This window comes from Acinonyx jubatus, chromosome D4 (assembly GCF_027475565.1).
Source record: "Acinonyx jubatus isolate Ajub_Pintada_27869175 chromosome D4, VMU_Ajub_asm_v1.0, whole genome shotgun sequence".
NCBI classification, from domain to species: domain Eukaryota; kingdom Metazoa; phylum Chordata; class Mammalia; order Carnivora; family Felidae; genus Acinonyx; species Acinonyx jubatus.
Window position 1 is genome coordinate 28676469 of NC_069391.1, and position 14791 is coordinate 28691259.

At 37.2% G+C, this 14791-nt stretch overlaps 1 long non-coding RNA gene across 1 annotated transcript in view; it reads right to left on the minus strand.

Annotated features, from left to right (window-relative positions):
• The window catches only part of LOC128312153 (uncharacterized), a 71998-nt gene that overhangs the window by 6461 nt on the left and 50746 nt on the right, over positions 1-14791 (minus strand). Inside the window, exon 2 of the long non-coding RNA XR_008291067.1 lies at positions 11754-11877. This is a non-coding gene — a long non-coding RNA (uncharacterized LOC128312153). The remainder of the gene's footprint in view (positions 1-11753; positions 11878-14791) is intronic.

The window sequence follows — 14791 nt, forward strand, 5'->3', positions numbered from 1 at the left end:
CACCAAGCACAGTTCTAAGAGTTGAGGAGTGAGCAGTAAACAAAACAGATCAAATCTTTGACCTCTTGGAGTTTATATTCTAATGGAGAGAATCATGACAAACACACAAATGTAGTATTATGACACAGTGTGATAAAGGTTATAAAAGAAAAATAAAAGTATTGGGGTTGATCATGGAAGTCTTTTCTAATAAGGTGACATTTGAGTAAAGAGCTGGAAGAAATGAGCCCTACAACTTGTTGGGACGAGCACTGGGTGTTGTATGGAAACCAATTTGACAATAAATTATATTAAAAAAAAAAAAAAGGAATGAGCCCTACAGATATCCAGGAAATGAATGTTCTAGTCTGAGAGGACAGCAGGTATACAAGTTTTTATTGAAGTGTTCTTAGAACCTGCAGGAACATCAGTGGGACCAGTGTGTCTGGAGCCTAGAGAATGAGGGAGGCGGTGGAAGATAACTAGGTCAGATAGACAGCTAGGGGCCAGGTTGATATGGCCTAACGGGTCCTAGTGATCACTTTGAATTTTCCACTGAATGAGGCAGAAAGCCAAGAGGATTTTTAATGCTGGTGAGTGGAGAATAGATTGCTGTCAGGCAAGGGTGGAGTGGGGATACTAGTGAGGAGGTTACTGCAAAAATTTTGATAAGAAATTATAGTGCTTTAAGTAGGAAGGCAGCAGGCAAGATGGTAAAAAGTAGTCAGATTCAGGATATGCTTTGAAGGTGGGATTAAAAAACAGATTCGCTGATGGATTAGATATGAGGTGTCAAAGAAAGAGAATAATCAAGTAACTCCAAGATTTTGGCCAGAGACATGGGGAAGACTTTTGGAGGAGCATGTGTGAAAGAGAGGTGGTAAATCAAATATTCATTTTCAAAATATTAAGTTTGAGGTGCTTATTTAGACATTGGAATGAAGATGTTAACAAGGCAGTTAGATAGATGAAATGTGAGGTTCAGCAGAGCAATCAAAGCTAGAGATAAAAATGTTGGAGAAATTTTTATCAAATAAGGAGACGACATTTAAAACCATGGGTCTGGATAAAATCCCCTGGAAAATGAGTATAGATTTAAAAAAATTAAAAAAAAAACAAAACAACCTGGAATAGGTCTGAACTGATAACCCTGGGGAATTCCAATGTTGAAAGATCAGGAATATGCTTTTGCAAGGCAGGAGAAGAACTAAAGGAGCAATGTCCCAGAGTCGACACCGTGACCGTAAATGTTTAACAAAAAGCTATCTAAAATTAAAAGCCCTGATATCTAATGCTTACCAATTTCTGTGGCATAACTTCTACCATGGCCAACTTTACGCTGTGTATTATTATTCAACAATAGGCTTGCAAAATTCCAAACAATTAACAGTTGTCTCTTGCAAAACAAACTCCAGTATACCCCTGCCAGAAAGCAAAGTAAGATGTTTTAAGAAAGAGGGACTGAAAAGCTGTGCCAAATGTTGTTGGTAGAACGAGTAAGAAGAAGATTCAGAAACAACCAATGGATTGGCAACATGGATGAATTTGTGGTTTCTGATGAATTTGTTGTTTTTTTTCATTCTTTTTTTTTTAAATATATGAAATTTATTGTCAAATTAGTTTCCATACAACACCCAGTGCTCATCCCAACAGGTGCCTTCCTCAATACCCATCACCCACCCTCCCCTCCCTTCCACCCCCTATCAGCCCTCAGTTTGTTCTGTTTTTAAGAGTCTCTTATGCTTTGGCTCTCTCCCACTCTAACCTCTTTTTTTTTTTTTTCCTTCCCCTCCCCCATGGGTTCCTGATGAATTTGACCAATGAATATGACAGATGAAAAAGTTGCTTTCAAGAGTGTTTTTCCTACTTAGTAATGTGGGTAATGTTTAAATTTTCTCAGAAAGCAGTTTGAGAACGTGAAGCATTTAACTACATAAACAGTGAGGGAGAACATTCCAAGGAGAGAAAGGCCCTATAACAGGAATGATTTTCATGGTTTCATGAATTGAGAGAACACCTATGTGTTGCAGTATAGTGGGTAAGGCAGGAAATGGCCAGAGATTAGCTGCAGATGTAAATAAGATCAAAGTGTTCCTTGTAGGCTATCAAAAGCAATTTATATTCATTATAAATAATATGGAATTATGTAGAAGGGTTCTAAGCAGAGGAGTCTCATAATCTGATTGGGATTTTACAAAAGATTACTGGCCAGTGTATAAATAATGCATTGGGAATTAGGGGAAAAATAAGAAAATGTAGTGTCCCAGTAGGAGACTTGTTACAGTTGTTCAGGTGGAAGGAAGATAATGGTGACCTGGTGTCAGATGCTGGCAGGAAAGAAGGAAAAGAAGGGATACATTTTCAAGGTATATAAATCATTTGTTGATAAACATAAACAAGAAGGCGGCATTAAAAATGTTTAGATTTGTGGCTTGGGCACTTGGGTAGGATGTCATGCCACTTACTGAAATTAAAGGGAAAAATAAATCTTAAAAGAAAAAAAACACATGTATTTCATTTTTTTGTATGTTAAATGGATTTAGCTTCATGGGGTTTGAGATGAGAAGAACGATTTGGGTCACTGATATACACTGGGGACTTGTTGGCACATGTATGATATTCAAAGTCCTAGAAATGAATGAGATCACCCAGTGAGAGAGAGTAGAGAGAAAGTAAAGTTGTAGCGTGGAGGAACATCTCTGAGAAGGAGAATGCAGAGAGAGGAGAAAAGTTAGAGTGAAGTGGTATTGTAGATTCCAAGAAAGAAAAGTAATTTGTGAGGGGACGGTCCATGGTGGAAGGTCCAGTGAGAGCAGAAAGTATGGGGGTCACTGGACACCTTGACAAGAATAATTTTAGAGAAATGGTGGGGACGGCAGCTAAATAGCAGGGGATTGAAGAGTGACCCTCTGGGAGAAGTATAGACAGTTTGTGTTGACACCCCTTGTAAGAAGTTTGGCTAGGAAAGTAAGCAGAAAAATGGGGACCAGGAAAAGAGGATGTAAGGAGATATTGTTTAAAGATATGTGCTGGGGGTCGACCTTTGTATGCCAGCAGGCATAATTTATTACAGAGGGAAAGACTGATGATGTGGAAGACGGGGGGAATAATCAGGAAGCTCAGTCCTTTCAAAGTGAGTGGCAAAGGGACATGGAGTGAAGGAATGACTTCAGCTGGGTAGGGAGCTTCTCCCTCACAACTGAAGGGTAGAAATAGAGAAGTGCAGCGTCAGACAAGTTTGTTGACTTAGTGACAGGAAGAGGGGGTGCTTCCCATATCATGGCTTCTGTTTATCTGTGATTTATCAGACAAGGTCAGCATAATAAAGTGGTGGAGGGAGGAGGCGTGCAAAGTAATAAAAAGTGATTACTTGACTAAAGAATAGAAAAATAAGCTTCTTGGAGAAACAGAGTAGCATTGCATGTTGTACATGAGTATCTAATAAAGGTTGGTGATCACAGTGTGAATTTAAAGGGACGCTAATTACATCAATTTCCTCACTAGTGTGATTTTCTCGATAATTCTATTATGTTGTGATTAGAAACTGAAATGATGTCACGTATGTACATATCATAAAAAGTGAAATTTATAATGTTGAAGTGGATAAAAGTTATCAGTTTCCCTTCAACTGGCACTTATTAATAAGCACATGCTACATGTCATGCAGTGAAGATTCAAGGACAAAAGTCATGGTCCCTGCTGTGAGAAACACACAATACAGTAGTGCCGTAGGCAATTACAGAAGAACTACGGTCCACTCACATCAGCATGTAAGAACATACTGGTCTAGGACACATCAATACAGGTTTATATTGAGTGTATGTGAGGTCTCCCAGCTTAAAGCATTCATAATAACCCTATGATTAAAAAACAAAAAGCAGGGCTGCCTGGGTGGCTCAGTCCGTTAAGCATCCAACTCTTGATTTCAGCTCAGGTCATGATCTCAGTCTGTGGGATCGAGCCCCGCGACAGGCTCTGTGCTGGCAGCATGGAGCCTGCTTGGGATTATCTCTCCCCACCCCCTCTGCCTCTCCCTGCTCACACACTCTCTCTCTCAAAATAAATAAATAAACTTAAAAACTCCAAAAAGCAGTATTATCTGGTATTTTGTCAATCATAGGATTATACAAACTAGCATTTTTGATGTTCTCTTCCCTTCCAGAAACACAAATGTTGGCCATACTTATCTAAAATAATTGTCAGAACAGCCTGGTATCCTATATCCTGCATGAGTCAGAATCTCTGAAGGTAAATTGCACGTGTCCTGAAAACTTAAATACTAATTCTGTTATATGTACACATTCTGCCTCAAATAATAAGTGCTAGATACTGTGCTGAGCACTAACACACTATCTCATTTTAGCATCAAATATACAACAAAAAAAGTAGATGTCATTACTAATATTTTTTCAGGTAAGGAAATTTGGTCTAAGAGAAGTAGTAAACTAGGCCTTACATCTAATCTGTCTACCTCAGTCTGTACTTTTATCACCTCTTTAATTCGATTTTTGATAAATATTTTAAGGATTGTTTTAAATGTTTAAACGTTCTTTACTTAGATCCTCCCCCCACCTCCTGCCCCCATGCCAAGCAAGGCAAACATTCTCTCTTTTTTAAAGATTTTATTGTTTTATTTTATTTTATTTGCTATTCATCTCTGAATAAATTTCTACTGTGCTCTTCATCCTCATCAAAATGTGCTTAAACTGTGTCCTCCCTTAGAATTTCTGAGGGCAGACATCACGTGTTAATCCTTCATTTATCTCTTAGTTCAGTTCCTGGCACACAGTTAGGGTTCAGAAATACATGTTTATCTGAACTAAAGATGGGGTTTGATACCACAGTGGGAGTTTGAGTGGTCAAGGCTCCAGGCTTAGAGCACAATGACATCTTTAAGCTGTGACCAAAAGCCTCAGCAATGCCTGGTGATTTGTGGAGAGGGATGCTGTGGACACACACATTGTCTCCAGGATATTCTAATGACAGTGAGCATTTCATGTTAGAAAATGGTGAGCTCGATGCATATAGGTTTTTCTCTGACTAACATTCAGAGTCAGGACCTTCTGAGGAGCAGGGGTCAGGTAAAGTAAGGCAGAAGCTCTTTTGTGCTTGTATAGCCTGGTGATTCCACCACTATTCTGGCTCTTATCTCCATCATAGTTTCAGAAGGAGAGACAGAGACAGACACAGACAGAGAAAGAGACTGAGGTTCACAGCCTCCTGCTATTGCCTAGGTCTAGAGCCTTCAGGAAGTAAGTTCTGCGAATTTCACATTCCTTATAGTGTGTTTTCCTTCCAAGGTTAATAAGAGATTTAAATGACAAAATATTTATGTACATTGTGAGAAAACCTGGCCTTCTGCCCATTATGTAGAAAATGTTGAATAATTGATAGCTGTTGACATTGTGACATTTTTAGACTGACCTCTTTGAAGCCAGGAGTTATGCCATGTCTATCTTTATGGCCCTGATGACAAAGCCAAGTCCAGCTTAGAGGAGTGAATTGAGAAAGAATTAATAAAAGTAATAGCATTTTTCTATTCTTTTGTCTAAAGGCCCTTGACCTTTAGGAAGCTGAGGTCATACATCAGCAGATTTTTCTGATCACCTATTGAAATCATTGAGACAAACTCTACAGGAAATATAGTTAAGCAATTACTAGACGCACATTTGTATTTTTAATTATTAATCACATACTTTATTTGAATTGACTCTTTTATTTACCACTTTGTCTAAGTGATAGTAAACATAATCATTTTCATTATAAACTAATTTGAAAGGTAATTTTCCAATTAATAAATATATACCAATGCAAATTGTGTTTCCCTGATAAAATAATTATAATAGCTGCCAACAACTCTGGAAAGAAAACAAAGGCATTTATTTGTTAGTGGCAACACCTAATGAAAGATTTGATGGGCTAAACTAGAAAAATTGACAGGCGCAATTCCCCCCACAAGAACAATTTGTTACTGATGATGAAACTGAGAAATAACCAGAATGAAGGTTGTGAGATTCACAGTGAAAGCCCTCAGGGTAAAATTAATTTCTTTATAACACAGTTTAAAGGCACACACAAGGAAATTGCTTGTGCCAGATGGGATAGGAAAGGCATTGTGAATAAAAATGAGCATCTCTTTTCTGCTTACAAATATTTAAATTAAGATGATACCAGCATGTCTAGTTAATGGAATAACAATATTGATGGTTGCACAACTTTCTAAAGATTTTCTTGTTCTTTTTAAATGGACTTGTCCACGCACCAAAATATTTTAAGCAATATATTAAACCTGGCTCTTGTTACCAGAGCACATGTTATTCTCTTTGAATGATTGTCGCAGGCAGAACAGGAAGAAACAATGGCTAAGGGGCTGGATTTAGAGTCAGAGAACCCAAGCAGCTCTTGTTCAGGCTCTGACATGGAGTGGAAGGAGGCTAGGCAAGTCACAGTCCTCCAAGGGGCAGTTTCTTCCATTAGTAGGAAGGGAAGTTGTTCCCATCCTCATTCATCAACTAAGTTCCATGAGGATTAAATGAGACAGATAACAAAGGCAAACATCTCCTGAAACCCATAAAGCATTATGTGTGTAGACTCTGATTTTGTGGCTTATTTTTCTGGAAATGGTCTGGAAATGATCTCCAGTGTTCAGATCCTGTATCTGATCTGAACTGTTGGTTGACAGCTGTTAGCTTTCTTCCTGTTATAATCTCATGCATTTTTATACATAACATTTTAAATCTAATCATTGAGGATTTATCTGATGGTGAGCTCTCTCTGCTCTAAAGCACCTCTAATAGTTACTTAGTATTTCTCGTATACCACCATTTATCTTCCTATTCATGTGCCCTCTCCACTTGGCTGTGACATCAACTCTTGAATATTAACACTCCTACCACTAATAGCTTACACTTATTGTTTACTATATGCCAGGCACTGTGCTAAGCATTTTAAGTAGATGATGACATTTAACAAGTAGCAGAAAATGCATCCTATTTTTCAGCGGGGTCACATCATACATCTGTTATTTAATGTGAATTAACATTTCACACTCATCAGCTCCCATTCTCCAAAAAATGAGAGATGAAAGCTATAGACATATAAATTTATATGAACATTTTCCTTCCATTTCACTCAGTTACCCTATGCCCCAGAGTGAGAGGGGAGAGGTGAATATGCTCTTTCCCCAGCTGAAGTCACTTCTCACACAGCTTTCACAGTGTGAGCACCTAGCTGTCGATTATAATGACTAAAGATTGTGCATGTAGTCTATATACTTTAGCGGATACTAACCTAAGGGAATTTCCAATGCCAGAGCAGAAACTGGTTGTATTAGACTTCTTAAGAGAAGATGTGTCAGTCTCCAACGTGAAACTTCCCAAGGAATTTTCAAGGCTAATTTGACAGTATGTAGTTTTTGCCATATATGTTGACTTATCAATGAAGTGAGAGGGAAGAGCCTCAGATAGAAGTTAAAGAAAGGGCTTTTAAATTTCAAGCAGAAAGGAGGGAAATATGTGAAATGGTTAGTAGTATGGAAGAATAAGGGAGTATATAAATTAAGGAAATGTTGTAGAGTTGTCCAGCAATGGTAAAAATCGGCTATGCATTTGTGATTTTGACTTCAAAGTGTGACAAATGAGTCTGTGGCCATACCAACTTGAATGTGCCCAATCTTGTCTGATTGTCTGATCTTGGAAGCTAAGCAGAATCTAGCCTGGTTAGTACTTGGATGGGAGACTGCCTGGGAATTTCAGGTGCTGAAGGCTTTAAAAAAAGTGTGACAAATGAGCATGATTATGCTTTTTCTCCCAATACAATTAGCAACTAAAGTACAGAGGAAGAAGTAGGTAGAAAATTGTGATTAATAGAGGGTGGAGAGGGGGAAAGGGATATATGGGTATATACAAGAGGGTTATTTTAATGCTAGGCATGGAGTCTGACCTGGGTAAAAAGAAAGTGAGGACATGGATTGAGAGAGTGAATAATGAAAAAAAATGGTGGGGTCAATGTACTGAAAGTCCCAGTGTAGTCAAATAATCTTGGATTAACCACAAACTTGCTATGCTCATCAGCTCTTTTTTCTTTTTCAATTAATGGTGCCATCTTCTTCCAATCTCGGAAGGAAGAATCCTAGGACCAATACTCTATTTCTACATCTTACTCAACCCCTTCCACCTCAAGATACTCACTTAATAACTAAAAATAGTAGCTTCAATATTCTGATGTTTCATATCTGTATTATCTAGAAGACTCATAGCTTCTCTTGCCTTGTATAAGCCATTGCCACCCTATCCCTTTCTACCACCTACATCATTTCCAGGATGACTTGGTAACAGGAAAATTATGCCATGGCTTCCAACAGATTTTGGGGTTAAGAGAACATAAAGGCCTTCATGACCTGGCCTTTGCCCACTGCTTCATCACCACATTCCCTCTCCCAGTTGCATTGCCACACACCCATTCGTTGCTCCAGCCACACCTGCAGTTTCCACAATCAGTCCATAATTTTTTTTCTGTTTCTCTCTGGCCTTTTCCATGAAACTACATCTAACAGCCTCAGTCTTCAACACATGTCTACTAGGATGAATTCCCTGAACAACACTTTTGGAATGTAATTATTTGTTAATCACCTTCCATTTCAAAAGGTGACATATGATTTTCTAGTCTCTTAAAGTAGATTATAAGGATTCTGAGATAGGAATTGCATATTGTATGTAATATTCTATTCCTTATAGCACCTAACGTAGTTTTAAATACAAAGGAAGTACTAAAAAGTGCTTGCTGGAAAAAATACATAAATAATTGAATACATGAATAAATGAAAAAACTTCTTTGAAGCAAACCTCCACTTTTAAAATATTTTTTAAATTTAAATTCAAGTTAGTTAACATACAGTGCAGTGTTAGTTTCAGAAGTAGAACCCAGTGATTCTTCACTTACATATAACACCCAGTGCTCATCCCAGAAAGTGCCCTCCTTAATGCCTATCACCCATTTAGCCCACACCCTGACCCATACCCCTTCCAGTAACCCTGTTTGTTCTCTGTATTTAAGAGCCTCTTATGCTTTACCTCCCTCTCTGCTTTTATCTTGTTTTCCTTCCCTTCTCCTATGTTCACCTGTTTTGTTTCTTAAATTCCACATATGAGTGAAATCATATGTTACTTATCTTTATCTGACTGACTTATTTTGCTTAGTATAATGCACCCTAGTTCCATCTACATTGTTGCAAATGGCAAGATTTCATCCTTTCTGATAGCCAAGTAATATTTCATTGTATACATGTACCACATCTTCATCCATTTGTCAGTTGATGGACATTTGGGTTCTTTCCATACTTTGGCTATTGTTGATAGTGCTGCTATAAACATTGGGGTGCATATGCCCCTTTGAATCAGCATTTTTGTATCTTTTGGATAAGTATCTAGTAGTGCAATTGCTGAGTCATAGGGTAGTTCTATTTTTACTTTTTTGAGGAACTTCCATACTGTTTTCCAGAGTGGCTGCAACAGTTTGCATTCCCACCAGTAGGGCAAATGGGTTCCCTTTTCTCTGCATCCTCACCAACATCTCTTATTTCCAGAGTTGTTCATTTTAGCCATTCTTTCAGGTGTGAGGTGGTATCTCATTGTGGTTTTGATCTGTATTTCTCTGATGATGAGTGATGTTGAGCATCTTTTCATATGTCTGTAGCCATCTGGATGTCTTCCTTGGAAAACTGTCTATTCGTGTCTTCTGCCCATTTTTTACTGGATTATTTGGTTTTTTTGGGGGGAGTGTTGAATTTGATACGTTCTTTATAGATTTGGGACACTAACTCTTTATCTGTTATGTCATTTGCAAATATCTTCTCTATTCCATCAGTTGCCTTTTAGTTTTGTTGATTGTTTACTTAGCTGTGCAGAAGCTTTTTATCTTAATGAGGTCCCAGTAGTTCATTTTTTGCTTTTGTTTCCTTTGCCTCTGGAGACGTGTCAAGTAAGAAGTTGCTGCGGCCAAGGTCAAAGAGGTTGCTGCCTGTTTTCTCCTCTAGGATTTGGATGGTTTCCTGTCTTACCTTTAGGTCTTTCCTTCATTTTGAGTTTATTTTTGTGTATGCTATAAAAAAGTGGTCTGGTTTCATTCTTCTGCATATCACTGTCCAGTTTTCCAGGCACCATTTGCTGCAAAGACTATCTTTTTTCCATTGGGTATTCTTTCCTGCTTTATCAAAGATGATTTGGCCATACATTTGTGGGTCCACGTCTGGGTTCTTTATCCTGTTCCATTGATCCATGTGTCTGTTTTTTGAAGCAAAGCTCCACTTTTGTGATTTGACAGTGATTATCTTCCTCTGATGAGTAAAAATATGAATTATGGCTCAGCAGAAGGACATTTTATTTTATTATTTTAAAATTTTCTTTAACTTTATTTATTTTCAGAGAGAGAGAGAGCAGTGGAGGGGCAGAGAGAGAGAGGGAGAGAGAGAGAATCCTAAGCAGGCTCCACACTGCCAGTGCAGAGCCCCATGTGCAGCTAGAACTCACAAACTGCGACATCACGACCTGAGTTGAAATCAGGAGTTGGATGCTTAACAGACTGAGCCACCCTGGCACCCCAGAAGAGCATTCTAAATATCTTGTGAACTTGCATGATATATCACCATTAATAGTCTGGAGAGAAAGTCTTCTTAAAATACTTGAAAAGCTATAGATTTGGAAGTTAAGATTCACTTTGATAGTTTGCTGTTTTTTGGATATTATTTCATTGATATTGGAGAGGATGACTTCGTTAATTCATTCATAAAATATTACCGAATGTTAATAATAAACTAGACATATGGGAAATGCTGCAGATTACAATGGTTAGCCAAAACAGACAGTCATGCTCCAATGAAATGTACAATCTTGTAGAGAAGACAAATTTAATATTTAACTATTCACACAAATAAATGCAATTTGTAAATGTCATAACCCTGTGAAGGAGAAGAACATGGTCCTGTAAACACTCATAAAGGAGAGTTGAATTAGTGTGGCTGTAGAGGAAGTTGGTTTGTTTGTTTGTTTTTAACTTTTTTAACATTTATTTATTTTTGAGAGACAGAGATAGAGCATGAGCAGGGGAGGGGCAGAGAGAGAGGGAGACACAGAATCTAAAGCAGGCTCCAGGCTCTGAGCTGTCAGCACCGAGCCTGATGCAGGGCTCGAACTCATGAACCATGAGATCATGACCTGAGTTGAAGTCAGACGCTTAACCGACTGAGCCACCCAGGCGCCCCAAAGAAGTGGTTCTTGAACAGGGATATTCTTTGCATCCCTGAAGCCTCAGTTTCTTCATCTCTAGAGTGGAAATAGAGAACCGGCATGGAGTTTGAATAAAATAATAACTATGAAAGGGCTCTACAACTATATATTTTTATTTCCATTGCATTTATACCTAATCTAGATATCATTTTTCTTCTTTTCCAAAAAAGAGGAAGACTTTCTTGTAATAAAAGTTCAAAGCCTCAGAAAGCCTTTGTTTTGTTCAGTGAATTATTTTATTTTTACTTTTTGAAGTAAAATAAATATACCGCCTATGCTTTTCAAGGCTTCAAGTTTTTTTAACCTCTCACTTCAAATTTTCCAGAGATTGATCCCAGATCATCAATGCATAAATTTTGATCAGATGAATCAGCAGAAATAGGTAGCAAATCAATGGATTCAGTAAACATTGGCACATCCTGTCCCATCTTAGATAATACCTGTTTAGGGCCCAGAAGAAGGTTATGTCGAGCCTCTCTGTCACCACCTTACCTCATAACTGGGGCTTCTTGGGCATCTTGCTCTGTTTCATTGTAGTTTCCCTCAGAGTCTCGAGCATGGTAGCATGGCTAGCTGGGCTCTTACATGAGAACTCAGAGCTGCAAGGGTTCATGTCCTGAAAGAAAGAGAAAGCCAGGCAGAAACTTTTCATAGCCTAGCCTTGAAAGTCATGTAACAGTCTAGTCATCCAAATTTGATTGTGCATTCCAATGTTGGTAAATACTACATAAGTATAATTCTTGGTGTTATTTTTTCTTCAACATAAGTTATTTTAGAGTCATTCCCAATAGAAGGAATAGCTTTATTTCCTTAATTCTAAATGGGGGCATATGCATTACAAATGACATTTTCTCCTTAGTTATATTTTTGCATATAGTGTCACAAAAAGAAACAACTTAATTACATTTAATACTACACTTAATAATTGATCTTTTTTGAAAGAATACATGAAATTTGGATGCTTTTGCTAATCACACCAAAAGATTCTCCTGAAAATTAGCTTTGTAGGAGGAAGAAAATACTAAGGGTATGAGCAGACATAGTAAATTGACTGAACAGTATAAGAGCCTCAGATTAACTTTTAAAATCTCAAAGTAATTCCTTTCTACAACTAAAGAAAAATTTCAAAATTTCATGGGAAGATGCAGATTATCTTCCAAAATATTACTTAATGATTAAACATAGAAAAATATGACTGTTCAGAAGAATGGGGACATATTCGTTTATTATAACTTCAAAAAAACCTAATTTTTGTGATCCCAGAAAATACGATTAAATTATGAGTTTTGGTGGAAATGAGTACTAATTGTGTGTAGAAATATCAATTATTTCCTTTTTACTTAGTGACAGAAACTCCAATTTGAAACTTGAAATAATGTTTAAATTCCAGGGACTCGTTTACATCTAGGTATGGCCACGGGACTAAGCAAAACATGCAACTTTAGGAAAACTTGGCTAATGGAAGAAGGCATGCTTTTCCTTGTCCAGTACTCCCAAAGAACGGTTAGAATATGAACTTGGTGAGGGAGCCTCTGAACAGCCACCCCGATGCATGTGGCGCCATATTACCAGGGGCAGGTCGATGCGAGTGAATGAGCTAGGGTTGCTGATGGTTGTGGGACCCCCAATGCTAGAGCTGTCCTGCCTGCGCAAGCTTTCATGTGAGAGAGAAATAAATATCTACTTTGTTTAAGCCACTGTTATTTTGGTTTTTTCAGTTATCTTCAGCAAAACCTATTCCTAATAATAAAGATGTTCTTTAAGCACATGTTTAAGCATATGTTCTCTCTCTCTCTCTCTCTCTCTCTCCCCTCCCTGCTTCTCAGGTGGAAACACTCTTCGATCTCTACCTTAACTCTCTTATTTATCTCATCTTTTTTTTTTCTTTTGCCTGTTTCCCCTCCTTCCCTTAAATATCAATAATAGTAATAAATGTATTTTTGTTGTTGTTGAATCATCCTATTACAAGAAGAATTAAAAGATACAGGTTTTATGTTTCCTGTGCTTACTTTTTAAAGCCAGGATATATCATATTTTATATTTTTCCTGAAAACAAATACAAAAAACACCTCATCACATGAAATTTTTCTCTTGGCTGTGATATTCTACTGAAGGTTTTTACTTTCCAGTGAGTCAGTGTTTCATGATTGACCAATGTTTTCCCATCCTGGCTAAGGTCACACAAAGGCTATATTTAATGCCTCAAAAGTTTCAACAAATCACTGTTTCCTTACGTTTATGATTTAAAACTCCCCGCCTCAAGGGTCTGTTCTGGAGTGGGAAGCTCTTAAATGTAAGTCATGGCTTGGGAGTGAAACTCTGTTAAAAACAAACATAAAACTCTTCACAGCCGGGAGTTGCCCTTTCATTTTTAGAAATTCATTCTTGTTTCCATAATGTAATAAAGACTTAGCCTCTGATCTCTGGTCATATCTCACAGGTTTTTGCTAAAAAGTGGCTGGCAGAAAATCCACTCTTTATAATTTCAGCTACATTAAATTGTCATTTTAAGGTATTCAAAATGCAATAAACAGAATGTAATAAACTGGAGTACTTAACATCCATCCCTACTGAACACTTAGCCATTATCCTAGAACTAGCCCAGATTCCTGTTTTGCATCTCTATTAAAAGACTACTTCAAACACACAGTCAGGTAATGTACTAAATCTAATTGTACAGGGACCTCTTTAGAGAACAGAATTTGATGCTATCTCTCAATTTTCTAAAATTTGTTTTTTTTTCTTTTTCCCCAATAATTAATTTGGTGTAAAGTCTCATTTAACATTTTTTGTAGATGTGACTGAAACTCCTTTAATATCTTTAGAAAAGATTAAAAAGCAATGTATGTTTCACTCTTCTGGGCTTTTTTAAAAATGGCTATGGATTTTAGTTTGTGAGGACTCTGGCTATAACTAAGAAATCTGTTTAATTATATAAAAACAAGGTTTAATTCTATGACATGACTCTGAGATTCTGCCTTTATATATATATATATATATATATATAGATATAGATATATATAGATCTCATACCCCATCACTTAACCCTTAAACATAGCTATTATACAAAATGTTATACTAAATCTTCTCTTATTTTTGGATGTTGCAGGACAAACTAGCCTTAATTGCTGTACCTGTAAAATGGGAGATTAAAAAAAAAAGTGTGTGCTGTTCTGAAAGTTAAATAATGTACAATGCACTATGAAATACAGTGTAAGATCATTGAAGGCTTATCGCTATCTCCCCTGCTTCCAGTGTCTGCATGATACCTGAGGTATTGGGATTTCATATAACTCTATCCCAAATATTTTCTGTAGGAAAATCAAAGGCAATTTACTTTGTAAATATTGAAAATCCTAAATAAATCTATTTCCTTCAGGCTTCCTTTTTATTATTGTGACTCCTTCTGCTGGCTGCCTTTCTTGATCCCATGGTCTTTGTTCATTTTGTTCAAATACAGTGGTGGCAATAATAGGAAAATTAGAATTAGGGATTCTTGGTATTTTTCCCTGATCAAATGAGTAGGAAAT